Source organism: Fukomys damarensis, unplaced genomic scaffold (assembly GCF_012274545.1).
Source record: "Fukomys damarensis isolate Sample0158 unplaced genomic scaffold, DMR_v1.0_HiC HiC_scaffold_3, whole genome shotgun sequence".
In the NCBI taxonomy this organism is placed as follows: Eukaryota; Metazoa; Chordata; class Mammalia; order Rodentia; family Bathyergidae; genus Fukomys; species Fukomys damarensis.
The window spans coordinates 37,788,565-37,816,519 of record NW_022900915.1 but is presented as its reverse complement, the minus strand read 5'-3'; the positions used below and the strand labels follow the sequence as shown (position 1 = coordinate 37,816,519).

The following is a 27,955-nucleotide window of genomic DNA, read 5'->3' as shown; positions in this document are numbered from 1 at the left end:
CTTTCAAAGAATGTGTCTTCTTTGTCTAATGTGTTAAATAAAAGAGAATTAGGTATGTTGAAAAAAAAAAAGTGCAAAAATAACCTGCCTGGCATGATGAAAATAAATGTCTGCAAAGTTTTATACTCACCCCAAATTCTCAATTTAAACCAGCTAAGAAACTTCAATCCTGTGGGCTAGTGGCAAACTGGAGCCCATATGGAGTTTCTCAATCGGTCTTCCGAGTAGGTGGCGTATAAATATCATGCCATCCCTCCTATGGTCAGAGACGCAGGATGATTTTTCTGTCTGCTTGGCCCCTGTGAATGGAGTGTTGGGACAGAAGTCATTGCTAAGGTGATCCATCACTCAGCTAATAACTAAAGCACTTGTTTCCTAAGGTATGTTTCGTAGAGCTGCGATGTCATGAAGAAAAGGAGGCGATTCTGTTACTAACTTAAAGCTCATTGAAAACTTGCCATTAAGGTAACTAAGATATGAGTGGGCAAAACTTTCCATACATCCTGTAAAATAGGAGCTAATGAGAAGTAACAGTCCAACACAGCCTGAAAAAACAATGAAATCCGATCATTCTTCCCTCACTTTTTTACTCCTGTAGCCCACTTACCAGTATCATAGCCTATGCTGACGTGGATGCCTGGGAACATCTGTAAGATGAAGAACTAGTACTGTATTCTGAGTCATATTTTCTATTTTTACTTGAAAGACCTATTTAGAGCTTGGCTACTATTAGTCTCGCCCTGATTTTCCTCAGCTACTGGGAGTTAGTCAGTTGATTATTTGCAAAACGTACATTAATCATCAGCAATTCTACACCTAAGGTTAGAGAATGGAGGAAATTGACAGCCCACAGGACAAAACTTTAAATACTATTGAAAGTTATAGTGCATTTATTTAATTAGGAAAAGGCAGAGTTATAGTCTATTTCTTAAAAACTGAAGAGGCAGAAGCCATACATTAGGGAAAAGACTAGAGGAAACGACTGGTAGACTCTCCTCTTCTCCCTGCCTGGCTTTTGGTAGCAGTTAGAAGGAAGTAGATCCGGAAGTGGACGGGCATGCTGGTAAAGCATGCGTGCAGTAACCAGTACTTTCTGACAGCACCACAAAAACACACGCTCAGGATTTCACAATGCTCTTACACTGGCAGTGTCACAAGGCTGCCTCAGGCAAGGTTTGCCTCTTTCTTGGGCAAAGTAGGGCTCCTTCCCCAGCCCTACCCCCACAACCATCTCCTATAAATAATTTTTCTTGAAGGGCAAACTAAAGTTTCTTGGTTTCAAAACATACTTGTCATGGTGAGGGAAATCCTGCTCACACCACAAGAAATTCAGTTTAATGTGTTTGGTGAGCTACAGACATTTCGGAGGGGTGAATTCCCTGGCAAAAGACTTGAATCTAACCTGGAAAGCCTTAAATATCAACCCCCAAAAAAGAAAAAAAAAGAAACAACAAAAAGCAACTTCAAGTGCTTCCTCATAACACAGTTTCCTTCGCTTGTGGGTATTGACAAAGGGATTTTCCTCTAGTTTTTTTAATGTTCATGTTATCTTAAACTTATGACGTTGTCACGGTATGCAATGCGAGTAGAAGATTTAGCTGTACAAAACCGGGCTTTATTAAGTGTATTCTTGGTCCCGTTTAAACCTCTTGGGGTTTCCTTCTCTCCTCTAGGTTAGTAAATGGTAAGTGAAAGGGAGAATGAATGCCTTTAGAAATTTAATTGAGGTTGAAAAAAAAAAAAACCCTAAAACATACTCCAGACTTTCACCTTGAATATTCATTGGGTTTTGTTTTTATACTTGAATTAAATTGGTAATAGCTTGAGTGCAACCTCAATGTATTAAAAGGGAAAAATTGTCAAGCTTTTTTCTCATTTCTGCCTATGAGTATTATGTCAAGAAAATTACCCATAGTCAGGATGCTTATGAGAATAAAAACAATGCAATCTACTCAAATGGCCAGGCTTGATCCCTGTCTGCACAATTTGGGGTGGCAAAGGTTGGGAAGCTGCTGTAAAAGAAGAGGCAGTGAGAGCTTCCTCTCACCATCCAGGCAGTGAACCCCAAGGACAGATTCACCGCCACAGAATTGCCACGGTGATGACCTGTGTCATACGGGGCAAGTTCGTCACCTCACAGGAAGATGAGAACAGGCTGCGAAGGGGGGCTGCATACACTCCTGGGGTCCTCACCAGAGTTCCACATCTCTCCTCAGGACAAGCTTGCTTATTTTTCCCCATCCTATCGCATCGTTTAATTTTACCATGTTTTCAAAGACAAAGGGATAATCAGTTTCTAAATAGAAATTGAGAAGATGGGGCTAAGCTTTGAGGTCACTTCCAGAAGGAGGGAACCACTATTTACTTTTTGGACTGTCAGTAAAATGTTGGTGATCTATCTGTACTGGAATAAACCACAGGCCAAGTTTTTAAAAAAAGTAGTAAAACACAGATGCTTGTGGTTGTATGCGTATTCCTTTATGTTGTAAAGAACTCGCTCTTCTGTAGATAACAAAGGTGACGAGTGGTATTAGTCTCCTTGGAGAGAAGATGAACACGGTGGCTGCTGAGACCTGGATGCAATACGTACGTAACTTCTATGCACGACAGCAAGCAGAACAAGAAATAAATGTACTTGGCCGTTCGAATGCTTGTGATGACCTCTTTACTGATATAGGCTATGGCTTGTCATGGGTCATGATGAGGTGGAGAGAAAGTCTTTTTCATTCATTAATTGACTTTTTTCATTTTCATTTTCATTCTTTTTATTCATTAATTAATGTATTCATTCATTCCATCAACAAACATCTAATGAGCCTGTACTATGTGCTATAAGCGGTATGAGCAAGAGAGAGTGGGATAAGCTGCACTGATGACACTATCGATACACTTAAGTGAATTGAGTCACACAAGGTCAAAAAGTTGATGTCTAAGCCAGTCGTGGTGGTGCAACCCTGTACTCCCAGCACTCAGGAGGCTGAGGCACGAGGATCGCTGTGAGTTCAAGACCAGCCTGGGCTACATAGTGAGTTCCAGGTCAGTCTCAACTACATAGACCCTGTCTCAAAAAACAAACAAACAAACAAACAAACAAAAAGCAAAGAAAAAGTTGATGTCTGATTTACCTAGTAGGTTTTTAAGAAAATACCTTGACAAATTACCTACCAGTAGATGATATCACGATGATCACAGAAAATGAGTTGTCCAGAATATTCGAGGATTCCCCCCATAGTGTCCAAAATGCCTAATACTGGAGTTGTGAACAATGGGAGTACTTGTCTAGCTCCACTCTTTTCCCCTACAATAATATATGCAGTATACTGCTTGTTTAAAGGATGTGTTGTTAATTACAAATAACATTTTGAATTTCTGTTAAGGAGTGATAGGGCAGCACTTGCTAGCCCAACAGTGGCACTGAGAAAATGGTCAGTGAGCTACCCTTTTCGATGACTGAATAAAGTACACTATTGTGCCTCTCTCTGAAGTCTGTGGGTTGAATTGTAGGCACCAGGAACCAAGGGGGGATGACTTCTTAATAGTCATTCTAGGGCTTTTAGACAGAATTACCTATGACAGGCAGCTTGAGCTCAAGAGTAAGCCAAACTTCAGACATTTTTCTTGGAGAGGATGTGTATATTCCGGAGGGATACACGGGAGTTGTGGTTAAGCGAAGAACAGTTAGTTCTTTCCCCTAAGCCTTCCTCTACTGCTGTATCTCTGGACGAGAGGGCAGGTGGGGATAAGCAAGAGAGAAAAGAAGACAGACACAGGTCATCACCTCCACTCCTTCCAACATGTCCTTCTCTTCTCTGACCCAGCCTCAGTAGCTGGGATAAGTAGATTTGGGCTTTGTAAGGCCTTATGCAATTGGGAGAATGTCCTTCAAAATTAGAATATAAAATTACACAACGTTAGGTGCCAGGCTTGCAAGGGGCCCTAGATATTTCTGGAGCCTGGCATAAGCTTTCTTGTCTGTGCAGAGAATCTATTTCTTATGTGAGTGAGGAAAAGATTCCTGAGCCAGATGCAAGGTTAACCTTTCTATTTAGGAGTGACTACACTTTTAAAAGTGTGTACATTTGTGTTTCTCTCTACCTTTATCTCATGATCATCATGATCTGTAGAGTAGAAAGCCATTGGAAATCTGGGCTATGCCTAAATTATTATCAAGGAGCACATGAAAGAGATCTGTCATTGTACATGAAAAGTCAGTAGTCAGGGACAACAGAGACACTTCCTGATTGTAGCGTAGCCGAAAACCATTTAATATCATCCACGCTAATACTTTGTCAAAGAAGGAAGCAAAATCATTTTATAATTTCTTTACGTTAAAGCTCTTAATTCTAAGATAATCAAGGACAGATAATTAAAGATAGCTCTACAGTCTTTGGATATAGTTAGATCATGGTATCTAAGTGTGGGGAAAAAACGCATCAGAGGAGCAAGATTCAGAAAGTGGATGGCCAGGGCAGAGGTCCAGGTCTGTTCTGTTTTTGGTTTCATAGAGGGAATAATGGCCATTCTTTTGCTGGGGCTGGCTTGATTACTGATTTTAAATATTTCAGTTCTGCATGGGAATATTTACTCCTGAAGAAGGAAGCTGATCTCCGTGTTCTAATAAAGTAACCATAAGAGATTGTCACTGTGTCATTAATGCACGGCATACTCAAACGTAGAATATCAGTTCTAGACCCAGGAGCTCTGGGCAGCTTTGGCTCTTCTTTATAGTTGCTATTTCTCCCCATATTCTTTCAGGAGAACAAGACAATTCCAGGAACAGCTCTCTAGGGACCCGAGTTAATCCTCGGTACCAAAAAAATAAAATAATTAAAGAGTAAAATAAAAGGTGGATGATAGGAAAGAGGGAGGCAGACTTTGTGGGGATGGGAAGAGGTTTTGGGGATGGGAGGAGAAGGGGAAGTAAAGAAACAAGGAAATAAACTAATATTTAGAAAATAGAAGCTCACCGACATTGTCTTAAAAATTCATTGGGCAACTAAGAACATGTCAGCTCAAAGTGGTAGACAAAAATGTATTCTCAAACAAACAAACAAACCAAAAACGTGTTTCTTTATCCTAGTCTCACTCTACGTGTAACCCACTGTGGACAAGGGTATGGCTGCATTGCTTAAGGCACCTCAGCCTACCACACTGCTTCTAGGGCAAAAGCCATTCAATGATAGTTTTGAAGCAATCAATGGAATCATTAAATCTATTACCAAAATGAGATGTTCAGAAATTTAATTGTTTTTAAGCACTACGTGGTGCAGCAAGAGGGAAGGAAAATCAGGATGTAGTTCAGCAACTGACTCTAAACAACTGCCTAAACATCCATTTTGGCAGTTCCCAAACTTCATTTTAACGTTTTTATATTCCACATCAGAATTATGCTATACTTCTCGTCCAGTGGGTGGCTTCCTTTACGTAGCACGATTTCTCGTAGCCCCTCCATGTGGGTGCAGATGACTGGATTCATCTACTGAGTAAAATGATGGCTGCCAGAGGCTGGGAGGGTGACTGATTACGGAGATTTTAGTCAAAGGACTCAAAACTTCCTTTCGGCTGGAGGAATAAGTTCAGTGGTGTTAATACCAGTAATTTTATATTTAAACCCAGCTAAGAGTCGATTTTGGGAACTCCCATCACACAAAAAATAAGTATGTGAGAAAAAATGTGCATTCCAACTGGCTTCATTGAGCTATTCTTTGGTGTGGCTCATAAATATATACAAATGTCAATTGAAAATTCAAACTAAGTGAAAAATCAGCTGAAGTCGCACCGTTTAATTTCTTCTGCCTGTGGTTCAATTGCTGAAGTCTAGATTTCTAAAGTGACAGAGACCTCGCCTTAGGGTGAATGAATTTGTGAACAACAGGACTAAGAGGAAGCTAGAGTCCAGTCTGTAGGATTTGAAAATTCCCTGCACTTTCTGGGACACCGGTCTGGAATGGGGGCAGAGAATGGATCCGTGCGACCCTCAGAGCCTTAGCAGTGACAGCGCAGGAGGCCATGACACCGGCTCCACACCGCGCCGTACTCTCCCTGCCCTTCCTTTGGAAAACCGGGAGCCCTGTCAGGCCAGACTGGGAGACTTCCCCGGGCAGCCACCCGGTGCGAGGGGTCACCAGAGTGTGCTGCTATTATCAGAGCAGCGCTCACACCGCAGGAAGTGAACGTCTAAGTAAGAACAGTAGCCCCTTCAACTTGAAAGCTCCTATTTACCCAAGCAACACTTTCATCTGGGACAAAAAAACCCTAAAGAATATTTTTAGTAATAGTCCTGGTCATAGGAAATGCATCTGCTCTCTTGATTTTAAGCCACAGATCCACTTTTGTGAAGATGCTGGGGGTGGTGAAGGGGACTCTCAGCAGCCTCACACATGCTAACCTGCCCGATGTTTCATACCAGGCCCCTCCTTCTGATGCACCAAGTCTCTTCCGGCTGCTTCTCCTACTCATCAAGGCTGAACATTAAAATTTTAAAAACTCCCAACTTCTCGACCCAGGTTGAAAAATCTAATCAGATGGAAATTATAGAAAATCATCATCAGTAATGAATCTCAAATCCTCGCCCTCCTATCCCACTTCTGTCTTTTCCTTCTAGGGTCTCCTTTCTCAGGTTCACAACACACACTCTCTCACTGGTCTGTTATTTCTGGTGTTTCCTCTGGTTCACCTACCTACCTGATTTACCCATGTAAATGTCAACTCTGCTTACGCAGTTACCTTCTTCAGGCTTCATCTTATGAGAGGAAACACAAGCTGGCTCCTCATTTTGATTTTCAACTCACTTTTCTCAGCCTAATCTTCTAGATACTCTAGACACACTTCTTGACAGCATTGGCTTGGTCTCTGGCATTTTTTTCTATCGATCCATGTTTTGTTATTGGTTGCAAGGGCATTTCTCCTCATGTATTTTCTGTGTTCTCCTCTCCTCCTCCCAGGAACCTCTTTTCCAGGTCTCTTGCTATCCATCATCCGCAGCCCTTCTCAGATGCCTTCGCCCCATGAACCATTTCTGTGTCTCAAATAGACATTAGGATTCTTTCTTTTGTACTCTTCAGATATATAGTTGACAATGTCAACTGTTAATTACGCCACTCTTGCTTTGTAAGAGCTACTCTTACATATCTCATTTTTCCAGCTAAACTGCAAAGTTCTTAATGTCTGGGACTCAAGCTTATTTGCATTGTAACGCTTGGACTGATAGTCTGAATATAGTCATGAATTTGTATATAAATACATATGAGTTACAAAAGTGTATCTCTAAGTAAATATGGGTTTATATTTAATGAATTAAGTAGGTGAAACAATTAGAGTCACATGAAAAAGAAAATGAACTATGTCTTCCTTTATGATAGAGGGGTCAACTTAATTCTTTACTTGGCTTTCTTTCTCTATGTATTGAAAAGTTGTTTTTTTTTTTTTAACTGAAAGGTTACAGAACTCAAGCACACAATTCAGAAGACAAAATGAGTAATTAAGTATTCCTACAGTGACATATTTTAAATGGAGTGCTTTTCTATCTGTTATATCTACCCAGAGAATAATACTAAGGATTTTTCCAACTACGACTTTGTCTCATAATAAATCGTATTGGAAACTTGTGCGCTCTTTCTCTAAAATAGCATACCAACTTCAACATTTCCTTAGATGGCATGCTGATTACTTAAGAACATCACTTACAAATTATTTGCTAAGTTATTTTTATAAACCAGCCTTTCTGCTAGAGGAAATTACTTCAAATGTTTGACCAACATGGGCCTCCAACAAATAGTGCTTGTCAATAAATATTAAACAATCATATGAATATGGAATTGAAAATATGAATTACATCTATGTCATGGGATTTATTATTCTCTCCTGGAGATGGCTGGGATATGGAGGCTAAAAGGTCTCTTACAAATCTGTATTATTCATGGAGAACAGCCACAGAGGCCTGGGACTTGGAAACTTTTGCAACTGTTGAGGACTTTTACAGGAAAGCAGCTTTCTTCACTGAGCCATCTTATCCAAAGAGGAAGAAATAATGCAGACTGAACAGTAACACTGCTTTTAAAGGCATCACCTTTTTGAGGGTAGGTTTTTGATGTAAAATACAGGATCAACAGGGGCAACTGGAAATGTAAGGCTTTGTTTTAATTTTGCCAGCTAGTTCAAGAATAGAAGATGAACAAGTGAACAGAGGCCACTCTCAAAGGGCTGGATTTTGCCCAGCGCTGTGTTGTGAAAGAGCTGAGGAACATGGGAGTGTTTCAGACCCCAATGGCAACAGGGCAGGGATGCAAAAGAACATGGACTGTGCTCTTGGTTTTGTCACCCAGCTTGCCTTTCAGTGATCTCAGTAATCATTTAACCAAATGTATCTCTGTGTGTGCTTGATGATCTTGAATGGAAGATTATAATTGGACCCAGAGCCAGGCTGCCTGGCTTGAAACTACTCTGCCACCTAAGAGAACTAAATTTGGAGCAAGTTTATTTAACTTCTCTGAATCAGTTTATTAATGTATAAAACTGGTATTATGGGGATATATTCCTCTTTAAGTTGTTTTGAAGACTGAATGGATTAATATTTTTAAAGCACTTAGAATGTTGCGTGGCACAAATGAACAGTACAAAATGCCTTAATTATGACTTGCATTGTAACCTTAGCCCCTATCATGGAGGCTAAGGATGCAAAATATTCTGTATGAATGGTCACCAGCACTCTGATTCCTCAAGAAACTATATGAAAATCCACTATGATAAGTCAAATGATTTCTACCTAAGTGAACTGCTGAGTCCAATTTGTTCTGTCTGATTCTAGGCTCTGAGTGAGTGAACATCAGCGCAGTTTATGATTTCTTTACTACTGGTTCCTTCCCGTAGCTCTTGATTGTCCTAAACCAAAGACTCCTGTATAAAATGGAGTACTACACAGCTATAAAGAATGATAAAGTGGAGACATTTATAGCTAAACGGATGCACATTGAGGCCATATTTAAGTGAAATAAGTAGGACACACATGTGTAAATACTGAAAAGTTCTCTGGTGTGAGAAACTGAAAGTGTAAATAAGGATCAAAATGTATGATAGACAATGTGAAATAGGAAGGAAAGGTCCAAAGGGGAAAGAGAAGGGAAAGTGGGAAGCGTAGGGGAAAAGAAAGAAGGGAAAGAGAAAATATGAGAAAAGGAGAATATGGAAGCAAAATCTTTGTAAATAGGGAGGGAGTGGGGGGGTTGAAGAGAGGGCAGGGGTACGGGGAAAAAATAAGAACCAGAATACATCATGTACAGGTACAAATTCCCAACGATGAACGTCATCATATTGTATACCTAAAATGAACCAATAAAATTAATGAATTAAAATAACTCAGATTGCACGTTGGCACGGTGGGGCGCGCCTGTCATCACAGCACTGCAATAGGCCGAGGCAGAAGGACTGCAAGTTAGAGACCAGTCTGGGCGCCCTAGCGACTTACTTAGTGAGATCCCATCCAAAAACAAAAAGGGAGGGGGGGCTGGGTGAAGTCTCCAGTGCCGGAGAAAGAGAGGGAGAGCATAAGTGAGGGCAAGCAAGCGGGAGAGAACCTCAGCAGGCCTCTCAGAGACCGTGGATGGCGCACTTCCGGACATAGAGTAACTTCGAGTATAGCGATCACCTGGGGCCTGTGATTCTTCTCAAGAATGTGGGTAGAATCTTCCCTTCCTTCACTGTGAGGCTCTGTAGCTGCTTCTACTAAAAGTGGAAACCCAGGGGACTTCCAGGCCACCTCAGTGGATACGGTTAGAACCCACCAGGTCGGGAAGGCGGTGAGGCCCTCCCCACACCCTCTCCTCTAGGCTCATGGAGAAAACAGCGCACTCACTGTCTCCTCTCCTGTCTGCTGTCACCAATGCTCTTTGGATTATTTTCCCCCACAAAGAAGAACTTGAGCCACACTGTGAAGTCTGAGCATCTCGCCCGTCTTCTTGCAAGGGCCGCTGCCCTTAGCTGAAGCTGGTTGTAACGGAGAATGATCTCCTATTCACATTACTGAGTAAAAGTTTCTGGGAGGCTGTGTGGAAAGTATGCGATATTGGCATAATAGATCAAGACTTTCATCAACATAAAAGGAAAGGAATTACAAGGTACTTGCTGACAGGGAATGGTCGCTTGCTAGGGCACTCAGGGGGCAGATACACTAAAAGCATTTTGGCACAGTGAAGTGTATTTCCTGGACAGATGTGTTCCATTCACGATAGAAGGGTCTTGTACTTCACACGAGCTTTCTCATGCCGTTACAAGAAAGCACAGGCCCTGTGTGTCAGCCAGTGTTATCACAGGAAGTTCGACGCTGTCACCCTCTTAAGATGACAATGCTTCAAGAAAAGCAGACCAGAGTTTTCTTTGGAGGGGAGGGGAGCAGCAGTTCCATTTCTGTGTGGTGTTTTCTCCATTCAGCTCGGTGGTCGGATCAAGAGAACAGAGGCAGCCTTTGGATTTGTGTGCACGCTTGTTAAACGTTGACCGTTTTAGTGCACTGCTTCATTTGTCTCTTACAATTTCTCCTTATACATTCCAAGTAGAGTTAGTGTTATTGACATTCAGAAGGGTTAGCTCACAGAAGTGCTGCGCCAAAAGAATGGAACTATTTTCTTATTTTCTCAAATAGGAAAAAAAAAAAAAGCAAAAAATGCCCAGTGGAATAATTCTCGAGGTTTTTGTGGGATCACAAAATAAATTTTTTCTTCAGTACTCTTGTGTGTGAGAAAATCTGGAAGGCAGAAGTTATTTTCCTCTAATTTTCACACTACCTATAATTTTTGAGCTCTTCCTGGTACCCATTATTTTCTTTATAGCTGAATAAATAGATTCAGAATTTTCCTTCACCCAGAGAGCCCCTTTTCATCATAAAGTATAATAAGAAGGCCCTGGACATAACTACAGTGTCCCAGGCTGCCCTTTAATAGTAGACAAAAGGTAAAATGAGCTGATCAAATAACAAACTACAAACTGATGAAGGCGGCGAGAACAGAGAGCTGGTTTTCTGCCCTGTAAACGTTTGCACAAAAGTGGAGAATATGGTTAAAAATATTGGCGGCAGCCAGTTACCGGAATAGCTAGCACTTCCAGGAACAAATGCATTCCTAATGAACCTGTGGACACTGCATTTACCGCAACAACAGCAGGTTTTCTCACACAGGCACTCCAGCGCCCGCCGGTGCAGGGTTTATTGACCTTCTGCAAACACACTGGAGGGGTGGGCTGCCGGAGAGAGAGGCAGAGAGCCACTGAAAACCTCTTGGAAAGGCCTCTGAGAGAATTTTTAGTGTTTAGAAGACAGCCTCTTCTCTCTGCCAAAAGTCAGTTTTTCGTTAAAGGAGTCAAAGAGTGAAAAAAAAAAAAAGTGTACGGTTTTCTAATGACATAGTCGCGCAATCCCTTCCAAGACCCACAATACCTGCGGAGATTTTGTTTCGTTCCAAGGCAGCTCTTGTTTCTTGATTGTAGTATAAACATGCATTCTGATGGACTGAGCAGGGCTGGTTCTTTCTCTGCTCCTTTACATGATTTTGCAATCTTCATGTGTATTACACAGCAAGTCTAGCATGAAGGAGTATGTTTCCACCGGGACAACCTTTCTTAAACACCAATAGTTTGGACCTTTTCCTAATTGGCCAGAGAACACAGTTTTCTTCACATCTGGATAAAAGTAGAAGAGTCAAAGTCGTCAAAGAGTGATGTTTTACTCAATTTAAAGCCACTGGCTAAATCACCATTAGGTGCTATACTCATAAGAAGTCTGTATGTCCTAAAAATAGAAAGGTACCAATTTCATGTTCAAGGAAAGATTCTTTTTGATTTAAAATAACTCTTTTTCCTTAGAAGTGTTTTGCATTGTTACACTTGACTGGGCTGCCTAAGGTTAAAGATTTCAGACTTAAATAATCAAACACTATCACCTTATCTTGCTTTTCTCTATGCAAGATTTTTTGATCTTCCTAGAAAATGTCCCAGAACTAAATTAATTCAATTCTAGGATAATACTATAGCTAAAACTGACATATATTCCACCTCCTTTGTCAGGCTTTCAAATTAAAGTAACACGGCTCTTCAGCCAAAACAATGTTCTGTTTGTGAACATTAAGAAACGAAGGTGAGGGCCAGGATTTAGCTCAGTAGTTCCACTGCCTGCCTCTCAAGCATAAGGTCCTGAGTTTGATCCCTGGTACCAAAAAAAAAAAAAAAGAAACAAAGGTGATATTTGTTAGTGGACTTCTGGAAAGTTACTCAGAACTCTCATCACACTGCTGTTACTGCTGTTCTCTTGTCCCCACCCCAACCCTAACACAGAGAGACATGGTGATGACAGAACAAATTGCAGTCAAACATCCCATCTTCAGACATCTGCTCAGTACCTTGGTGTGGCATAAATAAATGATGCGAATGCCACAACTGCACATTTATCATTTCATTTTACCAGTGATGCTTCCGAATCCACTGAAGACCACATCCAGTAAACACATTTTAATGGCCAGTTCCAGACATCAGGTCTGCGCTGCCCTGTGTGCTTGTAGTTGGTATTCTAGCTACGGAATAAGTGGCTTCAACTTCCAAAGAACTGATTGACTTGCTGATTTGAAACTGCTTCGCAACAGCAGGGAAGACCAGCCTTCTAGCTGAGATCAGAGGACTTGAACCAGGTATAAGGGAAGAAGGTATCTGCCAGGCAGTTAAGGATTCCAAATGCCTAGCTCTATGAACAGTGAAAGACACTAGCCACCATGCACTCACCCCAAATGTTACCAGCACAGCACCTGTGTAATTTAACAGTACTGATGTCTCTTCCTTTTTCTTTGATTAGTGACTTATTAGCCCATTTCCCCGACTGTTATCACTTATATCAGTGGTAATGAATGCATGGGAAAATTTTGCAGTAACTAGTCAAATGATAAGAGAAAAAGAATCAGTGGAAAATAAGTATACATTATGCTTTGAGATTAATTGTAATTCTAGGGTATAGGAGATGCCCAAGAAGTATGTGCTATCTTAAAAGTTCTCCTCTTTTACACATATTTCATTAACTCTTAAAACATCTCTTTCCAGACAATTCCTTTTAACTTGGATTAGGACTATTTTAGGGGGCAGTTTTCAGCATGTAGCAAAAGATATTCTGGCTAAGATTTGCTTATGTACTAGGTTAATCTATTGGGGAAATTATTGTTGGTAGGTGATTTTCTTCCTGTAGTATTGCTTGACTGGTCAACTAGGTTCATATCAGTTTACACACACCCTTAAATGGTAACTGTTTATATTTTATAATTTACCAGAATCTTGTATAAGGTACTTCTACCTAAGCCCCACACTTATGATTTTAGTTTTACTGTCCTGGACTGTGTTCTGAAGTGAATATTTTCCAAAACACAAAACAACCCCCCCAAAAAAAACAACAACAACGACAACTTTCTTCAGGTCTTTCAGTCAGGGTTCCAGCAAGAAATCCAGGTGAAGAGACTTTAATGAAGGGATTAAATACAAAAGTGCAAAGAAGCTTAATCCAATAAGCCTACTTTTAAGGAGAAAGTGGACAGAAGTTAGTAGCATCTGGAATTGACTGGGACTCCTGAAGGAGGCTTAGGTCCCAGAGGGAAAAACTACTGTCAGAAGCTTGATTGCTAAATAATGAAGATTCAGGAAAATACAATATCCAGACCCCTCTCATCCCACCTCTCTGTCGTTTGCCAGTGGCTCTTACTTGCTAAGCTTGGGAGAGGCTAGAGGACAAGGGAGCCCAGGTGACACTCTGTGTTGATGCCATCCTCTAAGGCACAGGCAGATAGAGAGGATGCATGCATGGGAGGAGGTAAATGCAAATGGTGCTATAGCAGGAGAAGCAATACACAGCCCTGGTTCAGAACTACTGTGGTGTATAGTAGGAAAAGCAGGAGTTACTTAGGATAATGTACTCTGAGATTACCGTGATACAGTCAGATGACCCAGTCCACCACCCACATACTTGAAACTGACCCAGAGAATGACACATATCCAGTGTCACACAGGTCAGAAGCCTCAGACGCAAGGGTTAGAATAGCTCCAAGCTACCAAACTCATGAATGGGGTTCTGAAAAATATATTTGAGGAAAATTAGTTAGGCAGCAAAGATCTGAAGAAAAAAAGACACAAGTCAGAAAAGCATCAGTGAGTCTGGAGGTGAGATTTTTAGGATGTTCACCTAGAGCATTAAAAATCAGAAAAGGAGGGAACAGAGTATGCAAAGTAAAATTTATGGACTTTGGAAATTATTGAGTGAATTAGATGAATAAAAATGAATTTGGAGTTAAAGATAGTTGGGTGATTTCAGCCTGGAGAAAAACATGAGAAAGTTGGTAATAGTAATAGAATAAGGACAGGTGAGGCAGATGGTTTTATCTGGAAGAAGAATTTTCTTAGGTAGGAAAAGATAAACAAATATATGGACTGAAGAGTCCATTCTGGCTCTTTGAGTTTGGAACTGGATTATGTGAGAATCTGGATAAAATATGTAATAGTACGTAGGTCTCCAGCCTCATAATATTTGTAAAGTTATTGAAATACGTGGGGCTCGATTCTCTTTCATAATATATTATGCTCACTCACCCATCAGGAAAGGTTCTAGAACAATGGTAAAATATTTATTTAGAGGGAGAGGTGGAGCTTCCCCCCTTTCTCTCTCTCTCTCCCTCTCCCTCTTTTTCTTTTCTTTTTTCCTGCTTGTTGTACGAGACCCAGTGTTGAATTTGATAGTGATGAATTTGATATTCACAAATACAAAAGTTTCAAAAAAGTAAATTGGCCTGTTTTAGAGCATCTGATAAATAAACATTTTAGTTTTTTGTTGAGCACAAAGGATGAGTCTGCGTACAAACATTCACATGTTGATAGAAATTGAGATGCATACATGATGATATACTTAATTTGAGCTTAGTCACTTCCAGGTAGGTAAAAGAATGTCATTCTCTATTTTTTTGGTATTTTTACTTTTAGGTGCTATTGGGGATTTAAACCAGGGGTCTCACATGCAGCTATATCTGCAGATTTAAAAATTTTTTTTATTATGAGACAGAACCTCACTAAGTTGCTAAGTTCCTCAGGCTGGGCTTGACCTTTAAATCCTCCTACCTTAGCCCCTCCCAGTCCAAAAGAAATTTCAAAGTAGTAATGATCATTTTAAACATTCTCATATTCTTTGGGGGAAAAGTTATGATTGGAAACATTGTTTCATTATTCAGTTTCTGGGTATTTTAACTTATGCTGCTACCTTTCTCTTAGCCAAGTGGGTTTGTTTCTTATCCCTCAGACTTCTTTCAAACTAAATGGAAATAACTGTTTCTTGAAACTAGGAAGCCATTTTGAGCTAGTATCACTGTGCCTACCAAGTTCTATGTTTATCCCTGTGATTCCTCCCCTACAATTTTATGTGTTGACCCTTAAATAGTAATGTTTGTTCTGGAAAATAAGTTTACTTACTATAATAGTCCTCCAAATCCTATTTTTATTCAACTGCCCTACATTTATTGCAAAATATGAAAAACTGAATTTTAAAATTTTAACTTTTATAAAATTCTTAAAGCAACTCATCTAGCAGAAACAATGTTTTTTTTAAAAAAGCTATTCCAGGACAGAATGATGGGGCAAGGGAAGAGATTCATTTCAAGTAAATCTGACTAAATAGTATGAGAATATTGCGGGGTTTATTTGTATGTTCATTTGAAAATTGCTAGGTGAGCCTTAAATAGACAAGTCTCTTTAAAAAGTTATCCACTGCTGTTTTGTTCTGTTATCAAAATATTATTTGACTTATTACTTTAATCTCCCCAAATCCAGTGACAAATAATGAAGATATATTAACTCATTCAGCTTTTCAAATACTGTACTTTATATGCTTTTCCTCAACCGTATTTGGTTTTAGTGAAATATTTTGTTGTTGTTGAAGTCAAATTAATCCCTCAAGGTGGATATTTCCATTTAAATTTAACACAAATGCTGAGCCTTAATTGCTAGGCACTTACTTCAACTTCTCCTGGGTCCACAGTTGAGTCCTGAAAGGTTACTGTGCTCATTTGCAGTACATATATCATTTTAGAGCCAGGGCAGTTAAATCTGAGTGCTGTGGATTGAAGGTCGACTTTATTTTTGGTGGGAATTCTAATACGACTTTTTAGGAAGTTCTGGAGACTCTGTGAACATGGTGAAAAATAACCCAGCTACCTTAATTCACATTCCACCATCAGCCACATTACTTTGAGACTTTATTCTCAGTTTTACACCGCATCCTGTTCCCAGATGCGGCTGACTTCTGAAGAAGTGTGTGAATTTCCTGGTCTGCTTACTCTTCAAGTGGTAAAATCATAAGCTGAGTTAGGTGTGTGATATTTCTATTGCCCACTTCTGACTGCTTCTAGACTCTTGGAATGAAACACAGATACTTTAAGGCTTATTATTTATTCTTGGTTCATGATATTTATATTTGCATGATGCTACAAATATGAGTTCAAATACATTTTTAAAACAAGTAGATGGATAATACCACCAAATCTTTTATATTTTTAATTTTTAGAAGAACAATGTTAATATCTAAAGTATTAAATCCAAATGTACTTTTTTGTGAGGGGAAGCAAGAAGTAAACATGAGTAAGGATTTCTTCTCTTTCTTTCTTTTATTTTTCAGTGCAGAAATTGTGAATGGAAAAAGCATTAACAAACCGTGTGCTCTGGACTGACATTGTGAGGTATCCATGCCAACTTGCTGTTTGGGGATAGAAACACACTGAGTTGTCCATTAATCAGATGAGCTGGTGGTTGTTCCCCTTGATGGTCAGCCCTATGGAAAGTTAGCAGTGTTTCTCAGAGTGAGTCTGATTTGCAGCTAGAATATTGCTCTGATGACCTATTTTCCAGGAAGCCAGTTCCCAACTGTCCATCTTGAAAGTTAGTGAAAAGTTGACGATGAGGGTAGGAGGAAGGGCAGAACAGTTCACACTATTTATCGTCATTTTCTTGGTCCTGGTGATAATTTTGCTGGCTGATCTGTATGTTCTGCCATCCCTCTGTCCTCCAACTCTGCCTGATTCTTTTGAAAAATTTTGCTTTTGTGATATGTGCTTGAGACACTTGCTCATGTATGTGAAGATACTGGTTACACTGGGTGTGGACGCTTGTGGTTATCACTATTAAGGGTCTGAAGACAGAATAAGATTCTATGATGGAGAATAGAGCCCCCAGGAAGGTGGATAGGTATTTGTGAGTCTTATACAAGTCTTCAGAAGAAAATGACCAAAGAGAGAAGCTTAGACAAGGTAATCCAGGTCTGAACTCATGGGTCGACACTGCCGTGGCTCCTATTTCTGCATCTAAGACTTTCCCATCCTTGCCTTTTGTTGATCAGTAAGAAAAGTAAAAGAAAAAGAAGTGATCAAACCAAATAATCTTTAAGGACAAGACCTTAAAATTGTACATATTTTCAGTTACATGCATGCTGCTCTCATCAACTTAGTTATAAGAGCAAGACAGCTAGATGCTAGGTAACAAGAAATATAGCTGAGTGGATGTGTGGGCAGTATATTTTACAAAAGAGCATAACAGAGAATGAAAAATGTGGGAAATTAGCAATCTCTACTTCATAACCATATCCTAGTATCCTTGCAAATATAGTAAATATAATAAAATTGCAAACTATAACACATATTTTAGTAGATATTAGGTAAAATAATTTACTAAAGTCAAGTGAAGTCCCATGGAGAAAATATTGTCTCTTTACATTTGTACCAACCATAATTTTTCTTCTTGGGTAGTTTTAGGGAGTTTAATTTATGTGTGAAAAAAATCAACATGTATAAAGAATGTCAGGAATACATGACTAATTCATACTGATCATGTGTTCTAAAATTCCAGTTTTCTGGATGAAATATGAAAAGTTTAGTCAGTTGCCTAGATATATGGCTATTTGGAATTTCAAAAAATATTGCATGGGATTATTTAATATCTCAGTGTCTATTATATCACTTATTATGCCTTACTGTACTGTGATGGGTTCATACAGGCTAATTTGTCATTTGTTGGTTTTTAATTCTTTTAAAATATACAGTTTGGCATTTAATTGACGCAATAATTACCTGTATGTGTGGGGTACAGCGTAGCCTTTCAGTACTTGTATGCAGCATGTAATGATCAGATCAGGGTAACTGGCAAATCCATCACGTTCAAGTTATCATTTCTTTGTCTGAGATCGTTCAAAGTCCTCTCTACTCACTATTTGGAAATATATAACTGATCCCTGGCAAGCATTTCTCCTGTGCAACTGCACCCCCGTACCTGTGAACCAGCTTCTTTCCATTGCTTCTCCCCCACATTCTCCCCGGTCTCTGTAAATATCATTCTGCTCTTTCTGCCTCCGAGACTAACAGTGTAGGTTCCAACCGTAAGTGGGAATGTGCAGTGCTGGTCATTCTCTGCTTGAGTAGTTTCACGTAACGTACTGTACTCCAGTTCCATCACGTTGGTGCAAATGACACCCTTTCATCCGTCCTGAGTGTGTCTGTGCGTGCACGCACGTGTGTACACATTTCTTAATCCATTCACCTGTCAGGGGACATCTCGGACGGTCCTCCGCCGTGCCTATTGTGGACAGTATTGCTTAAACGTGGGAGTGCGGAGATTTTCCCCACATACAGATTTCATTTCCCAGAAACCTTCGTATTTAAGAATGACAGGTGAATAGTGAGGAAGAACCGGCAAAGTGGGAAGTGTGTATTTAGTTGGATTGGAGCAAAATAGTTCATGAACTACACCTCCCTGGTTGTTCATGTGGGAGGGCAGGGGCAGTGTGGTATTAAAGGAATAAGGAAAGGATGGCACCCAGTCTAATTTCAGACACTGGGAGGTGGTAGCAGCCACATCCAGTCCTCCAATAGAGACACCAAGTGTAACCCTTCTCTCTGTCCGATGTCCATTTTTCCATCTTGTTGTGTAACCTATCTACACTGTACAGAACCCCTCACCTCACTTCCTAGTCCTGCAGCAGGTGCCACCCTCCCGCCCCACCACACTCCCCAAAATCCGCATCCCTTCATGTCACCAGCAAAATCTTTCTGATAGTTTTCCGTAATTTTCAGGATAAAATAATGCTCTTTTCTCATCCGAGGTTGCTCTTCTTATTCTGACCTTTCTCTGCTTAGTCTTACCTGCTGCGGCTTCTAAATATGTTTCCTCCAAAAATAAAATGACTCAGAAACTTCCCCAGATGTGTCTTGTATTTTCATACTTGGGGACTTCAAAAGCCATCTCTCCTTTGTCTACCTGGCTTTCTCCAACTCTGTCTTCGAGATTCAGCTTAAGTTTCATTGTGAAGGAAAACCCCCACTTTGCTGGGACAGCTTTTGACTTCCAAACCAGGGTTAAGTGATTTTTCTTCTGGGCACTGATTATAGCTTGGCTGTGTCTCTGTTACACAACTTAGAAAGCTACACCTTACTGAATCACACCACCCTGTGCTGGGTGCGACAGATGAACACCAGTTAGCTCTGATCTGTGTGTTCCTTGCTCTAATTCCTAAAAAGGAGGGAAGGAGAAGAGAAATAAAAAGAATTAAGACGCGTGTTTTTCTCAAGTCCCTGCAATGAATGTAATCAATATGTACACCAGACATGTATGTAAAAAATAAAAGCTAAACAAACAAAGAGATAATATCAACTATGCTTATAAAATATGCTATATTATAATATAATACCAACTATGCTTGTAAAATATAATAGATATTCTGTCAGGTTATATTTAAGATAATTGACTTGATAAAGTACAAATAAAAATAAGATACATATTTATACCCTTGCAAGCACTTTTATTAGACAAATCTATTAAACACTCATCAGTAATTCGTGCCATTGAAGAGAAATACTAGAGAATTTCAAGTCCTGGGGTGCCAGGTGAGCTGTATTCACTTTACAAACCAATCAGCACATTTACCAATATGAATAATTCTCTATTGTATGAGATATGCTACATCTCTCCCCCCTCAACAAAAAGAGAAGAAAAAGATTATGTTGTTGTTTACATGAAAATATTGCCATTTAAATATACAACTTAAATGAAAGATGTTGAATGAAACTAAAACAAAATTACTTCCCCTTCGTGGGAGACATTTTAACTGAGTTTGGACCACACAGCATGCTGTGAATCCCTTCAGTGTCTATGCAAATACCACAAGAGTCCTCAGTCTCGGGTTCATATTTTGGGAGAAATTCGTATTATAAACATGTTAGGAAGTCATCAGTATCAGAAATGTAGATCAATTCTTTCACAAAGCAGCTGGCACCAGAGGGCTACTTAGAGTGATAATTAATACCTTGTTTTCCCACTATGCTACAAAGTGATTTATACACCCACACTGACTCTGATAAAATTACCAGGTCATCTAACTAAAACTATTTAATCAATTGGCTTGAATAAAATTTCCACTAAATTCATTCTGTCCTTTCTTCAATTCTGATTATTGGGTAGAGCATATATTTGGTTTTGTTAGTAGAATATAATTGATTACTAGCTCTTTTGACACTTTCTGCTGTATTGCGCTCATAGTGCTGAGCTCATTTTGCTGAAAGCAGTGGGATGTAACTGGCAGTTTTCCCTTTGTTGTTGTTACAGAACTTTACCTGAAGTTACAAATTTTAAATAGATAGCAGTTATAGATGTCCTTCACTCAGAAAGAATTTCTATGGACAAGGTCAGTAATTTCTAAATTGTATTGCTTTTAACTTTTAATTTCTGGCTTTTGATTTTCAAGAAAAAGAAGTATAATTCCTAAAGTAATATTGTATGCAAAAAAGAGCGGGGGGGGAATTATTCATGGGTTGCATTAGTTTTTCTCCCTAAATTTTTATAAACATCCCTAATGCCATTTTCAATATGATATAAACATAACAGATATTGAAATGGTTCTTTGCTATTCTTGAAAACAAACTCCCACGTATTTTCCTCTTCCTCTTTCCTCTACTTCCTCCTTTATCAAGTCATCTGTTTCCAGATATCTGATTTCAACATTAAACATTAATTTGAAAACTTCACTGAAACTTGGTCATTTTCTCCAGAGGAAGGGTGATTCTATAAGGTAGCATTAACCTAATTCACCCCCTCCCAATCATGGTCACCTTTGGGATGGCATTTATTTGTATCCTTAAAAAGACAGCATTGATTTAGATTTAGGAACTTTTGAAAGAAAAACACTTGTTTTAATTTTTATCAGAAGACTTGTGTCACTGTGATCTGCTCTTTCAAACCCATACTTCCGGCAGAAATATCTCACATATCCACTAATTTCTTTGAAATATCTTAATGTATGACAAAAGCATTCCTTCATGATATCAACATACCGCAGTTTAACTCACTGTGATTTACTATAAAATTGAAATTAGTTGATATATTTCTCTTTTCTTTTCCATGTATTTTGCACTCATAATTGATGCATCTAACATGATATAAAATTTACAAAGTGGATGAATTACTTAATTTCAAGACAGTTGACTATGGGACAGATATTCCATAAACACGTCCTATGCATGATGAAGCTTGACACAAATGCAGTAAAGCTAAACACTGGAATATACTATTCCTGAAAGTGCCACTTTGAATTTCTCTTCTGTACCGGTCATTTCAGAGAATTCTTGATTGTTATCTGGTGTAAAACAGCTAAACAAAAATTTGAAAGCAATGAAAGGAAATCTCATATTTCCTATGATTTATATAATCCATGTAGTCACAGTCAAGCAATCCTCAATTATGGGTAAATGCTGCCTTTTGTGCTAATGGAGGGTATCCAGGCCCTGCGTCCTGTCTGGGGATTCAAATCAACAGCCTCCCGAGAGCTACAAACAGTTCCGGAACATTCCCCTGCTAGCACTGTCCTTTGGATGGTGGTTCCCATGAGGTCAGTGGACAGTGATTGGTGAACAACATTCTAGATGATTTATTATTTAGAAAATATAATCAGGCCATAGAAATAAAAACAGACATATATACATATCTTGTTTGCTTATTTGTTAAATACATTTGTACTTCTTTCCTAATACAGAATATGCTATGGCTTTTTCCACACGTTTACATAGATATTTACCAGTTTTTTGTTTCTTTGCTGTTATAATTACATGGTATTCAAGACACAGCTATGCATTAGCTTCTTTAGCCAGTCAGCCATAGATAGATACACAGATATTACCAGGATTTTGTTCATTTGGTTTGGTTGTTATAAAACAATGTTGACTTCTGTTTCCGGCCCAGCCTCCTTTCTTAACAGCCTGATAATGCTCCTGCAAGTATGGTGAACATTCCTAAAACCTGGAGGACTTTCTGTAAGACGTGTGACAGTCACTAAGCACACAAAGTGACACAGTACAAGAAAGGCAAGGTTTCCCTGTATTCCCAGGGAAGGTGGCGTTATGACAGGAAGCACAGTCGCTATAGTGGACAGACTAGGCTGATTTTTGGGAAAAGGGCCAAAACTACAAAGAAGGCTGTGCTGAGGATTGAGTGTGTTGAATCCAACTGCAGATCTAAGAGAACGCTGGCTACTAAGAGATGCAAGCACTTTGAAATGGGAGGAGATAAGAAGAGAAAGGCCAAGTGATCCAGTTCTAAGCGACATCTTTTGTTTTATTATGAAGACAATAAAATCTTGCTACATTCACTTCAAAAAATAAAAATAAATAAAACAATGCTATAGTGATGACTGCTGTGCTGTACTCTATTAAATATGAATGTTTCAACATGTAACTTATTCTTGTTTCTAATTGAAGTAGAAGACAGTTGAATTTTAAGTTCTGATACATATTGCTACATTTCCTAAACAAATTGAATGATAGTATAATGGTTTATGTTTTACAATCTTACCAATTGAAACTCTGTCTATCTATCTCTATCTTTGTAATTTTGTTATCTGACTCCTCCAGTACCTACCTATCATCTAATATCTAGCTATCTATACTTGCCTATTGTATAAAATGGATTAAAGCAACTATGTTTGTTGCCCAGAAATACTTATATTTAATTTTCCTGCTTATAGAGGGATGCTAATTCATCTTTGCTAACTATTACACTATTTGGCTTATCATTCTGCACTTTAGCATATTCTTGTTTATTTGAATCAAAATTTTCACCTCTGCTCGCCCAGCTGCAGAGTGGAGGTACTGCTCTGTTTTGATGCTACTTAAGCAGTTAGCTCTCTGAGGTGGAGGTGAACACAGGGTCAGTGGAATTTTCCTTCATGTGTATCTGTTGATCATTGGAGGAAGCTAAGTTCCTGTTATGTAGAGAGCTTGTTATGTAGCGAGCTTGAATAGCTCTGAAGTTTTCTACGGTTCTGATGTAGGACTGTTATGAATTGTTCAGTCCAAAGGTTACAGTAACAACCGACTTAATGGGCTTGGGGTTACTTCGTCATTCATAATGCTTTTCAAAACTTACATAAATCCTTCTCCATTCCTAAAGATGAACACCCTAATCACATCATGCAGTTTGACCTTACTCTGAGTTTCAGATTCCAGAATCACATGGTCACTGCAAATGGAAGCAGCAAGCGATGAAAGTGTGAACTCCACACCAAAGTCCAGCTGCAAGCAGCAAACGCAGGGATTCTTACTTCCACTGTAGCTTGTTTCTTCCTTTTCGTTTTGGCTCTGAGTCCGCCTAAGGGTTTTGTCAGTGTGCTGGAAGATGTTTACGCACCCGTTTCCCACTGCTTGGGTGACTACAAGACAGAGGTACTGGCGGTCAAACGAAACTGGAGAACCTGACTATTACCCAAGCCCAGAGGCTGATGCACGCACGCGCGCGCGCGGGCGCGCGCGCACACACACACACACACACCCCTGCAGAAAATCGTGTGAGATATTGAGACTTGGGTATCTAAGGAATTGTTTGGCCCATAAATGTCAATTCTTCAGATTGCTGATATCGAAGGAATTTATTACATAGACTTACTTCAATCCATGCCTACCATTTACTTAGCACTCTCCACAAGACTGCGCCAGATTGAGGACATTCTTCTGTAAACCTGTGACTTACTTTATCAGAAAAAGACTTACACATTACCCAGCATTTTTCTTTACATTGACTCACTTTTTTATGTAAGCAGTTTGTTTGTAAGAAAATATATGTAAGTATTCTAAATGAAAAAATGGGGATCACTGAAATAAATAGAAGAAAAACTAAATGTAAATACTATCGAAGATAAATAATCTAATTCTAATAAGGAACTATTGTCTACCAAAGTTTCCAGGCCTCAGCCATTCTCTATTTCTTATTCAAGAGGGAAGAAGAGATTAAAAGTTAATTTGAAAAGGTTGGTATTTTAATAAAATGATTCAAATTTTCCCAACTCTCTACTATCAAAGATTACCCTTAGGATCACCAATAGTCAACATCTACCTTTCAGGAAAATCTCAAGTACTTATCTGCTCTAAAACACTTCATTTAATCCAAATAAGATGCATATTATATCATATATGTATTCACAAAAGAATTATAATTTAGTATAATTTAGATGCTCCCCTGTGAAACAGAATGGTGAAACGGATTCATGAATACTGTGTATAGATACACAATATTTTCTATGTAATCAACTGATCTCAGGAAATCCATTGATAGATACTGGGATATAAATAACAACATTAAAATGTGGAGTTTTTCATCACTATCTAAAAATATCATGGCTCATACATAGCTAATAGAGGTAAGGAAAAAATCACAGAAATTATTATTTCCTCTTTCTTTTCAGGGATTTCCTTACCTACTCTTTGTCTGGATATCCTATTTATAAGTAAAAGCCCAGATGAAGAAAGGGAAAATCCTTAATACGCTGAAGATTTGAAAGTGGGGAAAGAAAATGAGTCAGTTTTTCCACTGAAAGTGATCCCATTATTAGATTATTTAAAAGATGATTATAATTATAACAAATTTTACTATTTAGAAGTTAAATGCTAACATCAAATATTCCCTAGAGATAAAGGCCACTACGTAGTTTGAGTTTGTCACTGATTATATAATCTCAAAAGAAAGTTGTTTTCTCTGATTCAGCCAATAGTTGGAATCCATATGTAAGAAGAGTCACAGTCAAGTAAGTTATATATAATGTTCTAGGCTAAATCATTGACTCATATTTCAACGGGACTTCTATTTCCATAATGGGAAACCAAAAGAAATTTATATTTGGATTTTCATAATCTTACATAAGTGAGCAACCTACTCTATCCCTTCTTACTCATCCACTTTGCTCATTTTTAAAAGACTAAATAAAGCCTTTTATGAAAATTTGGTGTTCCTGGCATATGACACTAGAGAATAACCAATCAAATATCTTCATACCAGAATATGCAAACTACATTCATAAAACTAATTGAGTAGAGTTGGCTAATGTCTTAGCTGGCTCTCCGTATATTGTTTTTCAAGGAGGACAAGGATGACACACATACAGGTTGACTTTTATTATTATAAAAATAATCACATAATTTGAAATACATCCATCACACCTTCCGAATTGGTAACGTAACTCAATCTCTGGTCTTCCCCTTGTCTGTCTCTACTCATCTCTCTCTCTCTTTGCCCCTCACCTTTTATATCTCTATTTTCTCATTTTCTTTTTAAATATGTTCATTATGTGCCTATAAGCTATGAGGTACTGTTGCAAAATATTTGGGAACTGATGATACCCAGTAGTGACAAAAGATACATACACTTTTAATCATCTGGATCTGAAGCCCATTCCCATCACTTAGTAAGTGTGTTACTCAAGGAGAGTGGAGTAGGAGGTAACCATCATACTGTGGATGTTACCTCCTAGCACCTAGGTACTCACATGGAAAGTGGAGTTTCTTCTGAAGGTTTAGAATACATTAGATAGAGACAATCAAGCTAATCGTTTTGCACAGAGTCTAAGTGATAATAGGCAACCCATGATAGGTCACTGTTTTGTTAGTTGTCATTGTTATGGATTCCCTTAATTCATGAATTACACATTCTTGAGAAATTAGAAAAGAATATAATTCAGTTATCTGGGGCAGAACTCCTGCAGTAGCAATAAAGAATGATACATCTAAATAAGAAGCAAGATCGATTATGTAAAGGTACAAATTTCCAACAATGAATGTCATTATATTGTACTCATGAAATGTGCCAATAAAATTAATTTTTAAAAAAGAATAATACGTATAAAATATGACTAGGACAGCATGGGCAGGACAGGTTTCCTGGAGATGCAACACCTGAATGGAATCCCGACTGGTTAGTTGGTGTCTACCAGTCAGAAGTGGGCCACAGGAAGGTCAGAAGTAGTAATCAAGGCTGACAGAAAGTAGCCACAGCCTTTAAGAGACACAGATCACCTTATTGGCTGCAGGAAGGAGAGCTCTTCTGATAGGTGCCTGAGGACTAGTCCTTCAAAGCCTTGTAGGTTTTCCTGAAAAACTGGAGAAAAATACTAGTTTAGGCGAGGGAATGGCATAGAAGATGTATTTTCCTTTAATTATTTCTTGGGCTAAGGAGTTCAGTTGTAGCTCAATTGAGGAATGCTTGCCTTGCATTCATGAAGCCCTGGGTTACATTCCAAGCACCATCAACAAAAAAAAAAGAAGAAGAAAAGAAGTTCATACTGCAATTTCGAAAACAGTTTTGGAAATAGGAAGAGGAGTGAGATTGAAAACAGGAAAAAAAAAACTAAAGCAAAATTAAGAGATACTGGAAAGTTACAGTGGAAGGGAAGAGTGACTGATCAAAGAGAGAAGGAATAGGTTCTTTTCTGTTGTTACTGTTTCTTGATTGCACCAGGAAATCAGAGGATCAGATCCGGAAAATTAGATAATTATTTTTTAATAATTCCTTTTATTGACACATTTAAGGTACACAATATAATGGCGTTAATCATTGGAAATTTGTACCTTTACATAATCCATCTTGGTTCTTACTTTTTCCCCACTCCTCTACCCATACTTCAACCCCTCCATCCTTCCCTATCTACAAAAACTTCTCCATGTCTTCTTTTTCTCATATTAATTCCACTTCCTTATTTCTTTTCTCCTACCCTCCCACTTCCCCTTCCCCTTTGCACCTTTTCTTGCTATTTCACATTATCTATTAGACCTTTTAGTCCTTATTTACACTTTAAGCTTCTCACACCAGAGAAACTATTCAGTATTTACACATACTTCTCGTATTATTTCACTTAAGAGTAATGCCTCAATGTGCATCCATTTAGCTATAAATGTCTCTAGTTTCTCATTCTTTATGGCTGAGTAGTACTCCACTTTATAAAATACCCATATTTTCTTTATCCAGTCTCCTGTTGATGGGCAATTAGCTATTTCCAAGTTTTAGCTATCACAAATTGTGCTGCTATGAACAAGGGTGCACATATATCACTGTCATATGATTCTTTTAATTCTTTGGAGAAGATACCCATCAGGGGAATAGCTGGATCAAATTGGACCTTCAATCCTAGTTCTTTGAGGTATCTCCATACTGATTTCCACAATGGTTGCACCAGTCTGCACTCCCACCAGCAGTGGAACAGGGTTGCTCTTTCCCCACAGCCATGCCAGCATTTGTTTTTGGTTGATTTCATGATAGCAGCCATTCTTTCTGGGGTCAGGTGGAATCTCAGTATATTTTCATTTGCATCTCTCAAATGGCCAGTGATGTTGAACATTTTTTCATATGTTTATTTGATATTTCTGCTTTGTCTGAGAAATGTCTGTGCATTTCAGATGCCCATTTTTCGATTGGGTCTTTAAATTTGGGAGATATGATTTTATTTAAATTCTTTATATATAATAGACATTTGTCTGAGGAAGAGCTGGTAAAAAGTTTTTCCCACATAGTGTGCTGTCTCTTCACACTGGTGGTCATTTCTATTGCTGTGCAGAAGCTTTTTAATAAGATGTCCCACTTGCTGATTGTTTGGGCTAGTTCATGG

The 27,955-nt window shown here is 38.8% G+C and overlaps 1 pseudogene; it reads left to right on the top strand.

The window, feature by feature from the left end:
- The first annotated feature begins 22,309 nt into the window (after positions 1-22,309).
- On the top strand, positions 22,310-22,629 carry LOC104871318 (annotated as a pseudogene).
- Positions 22,630-27,955: the final 5,326 nt, after the last annotated feature.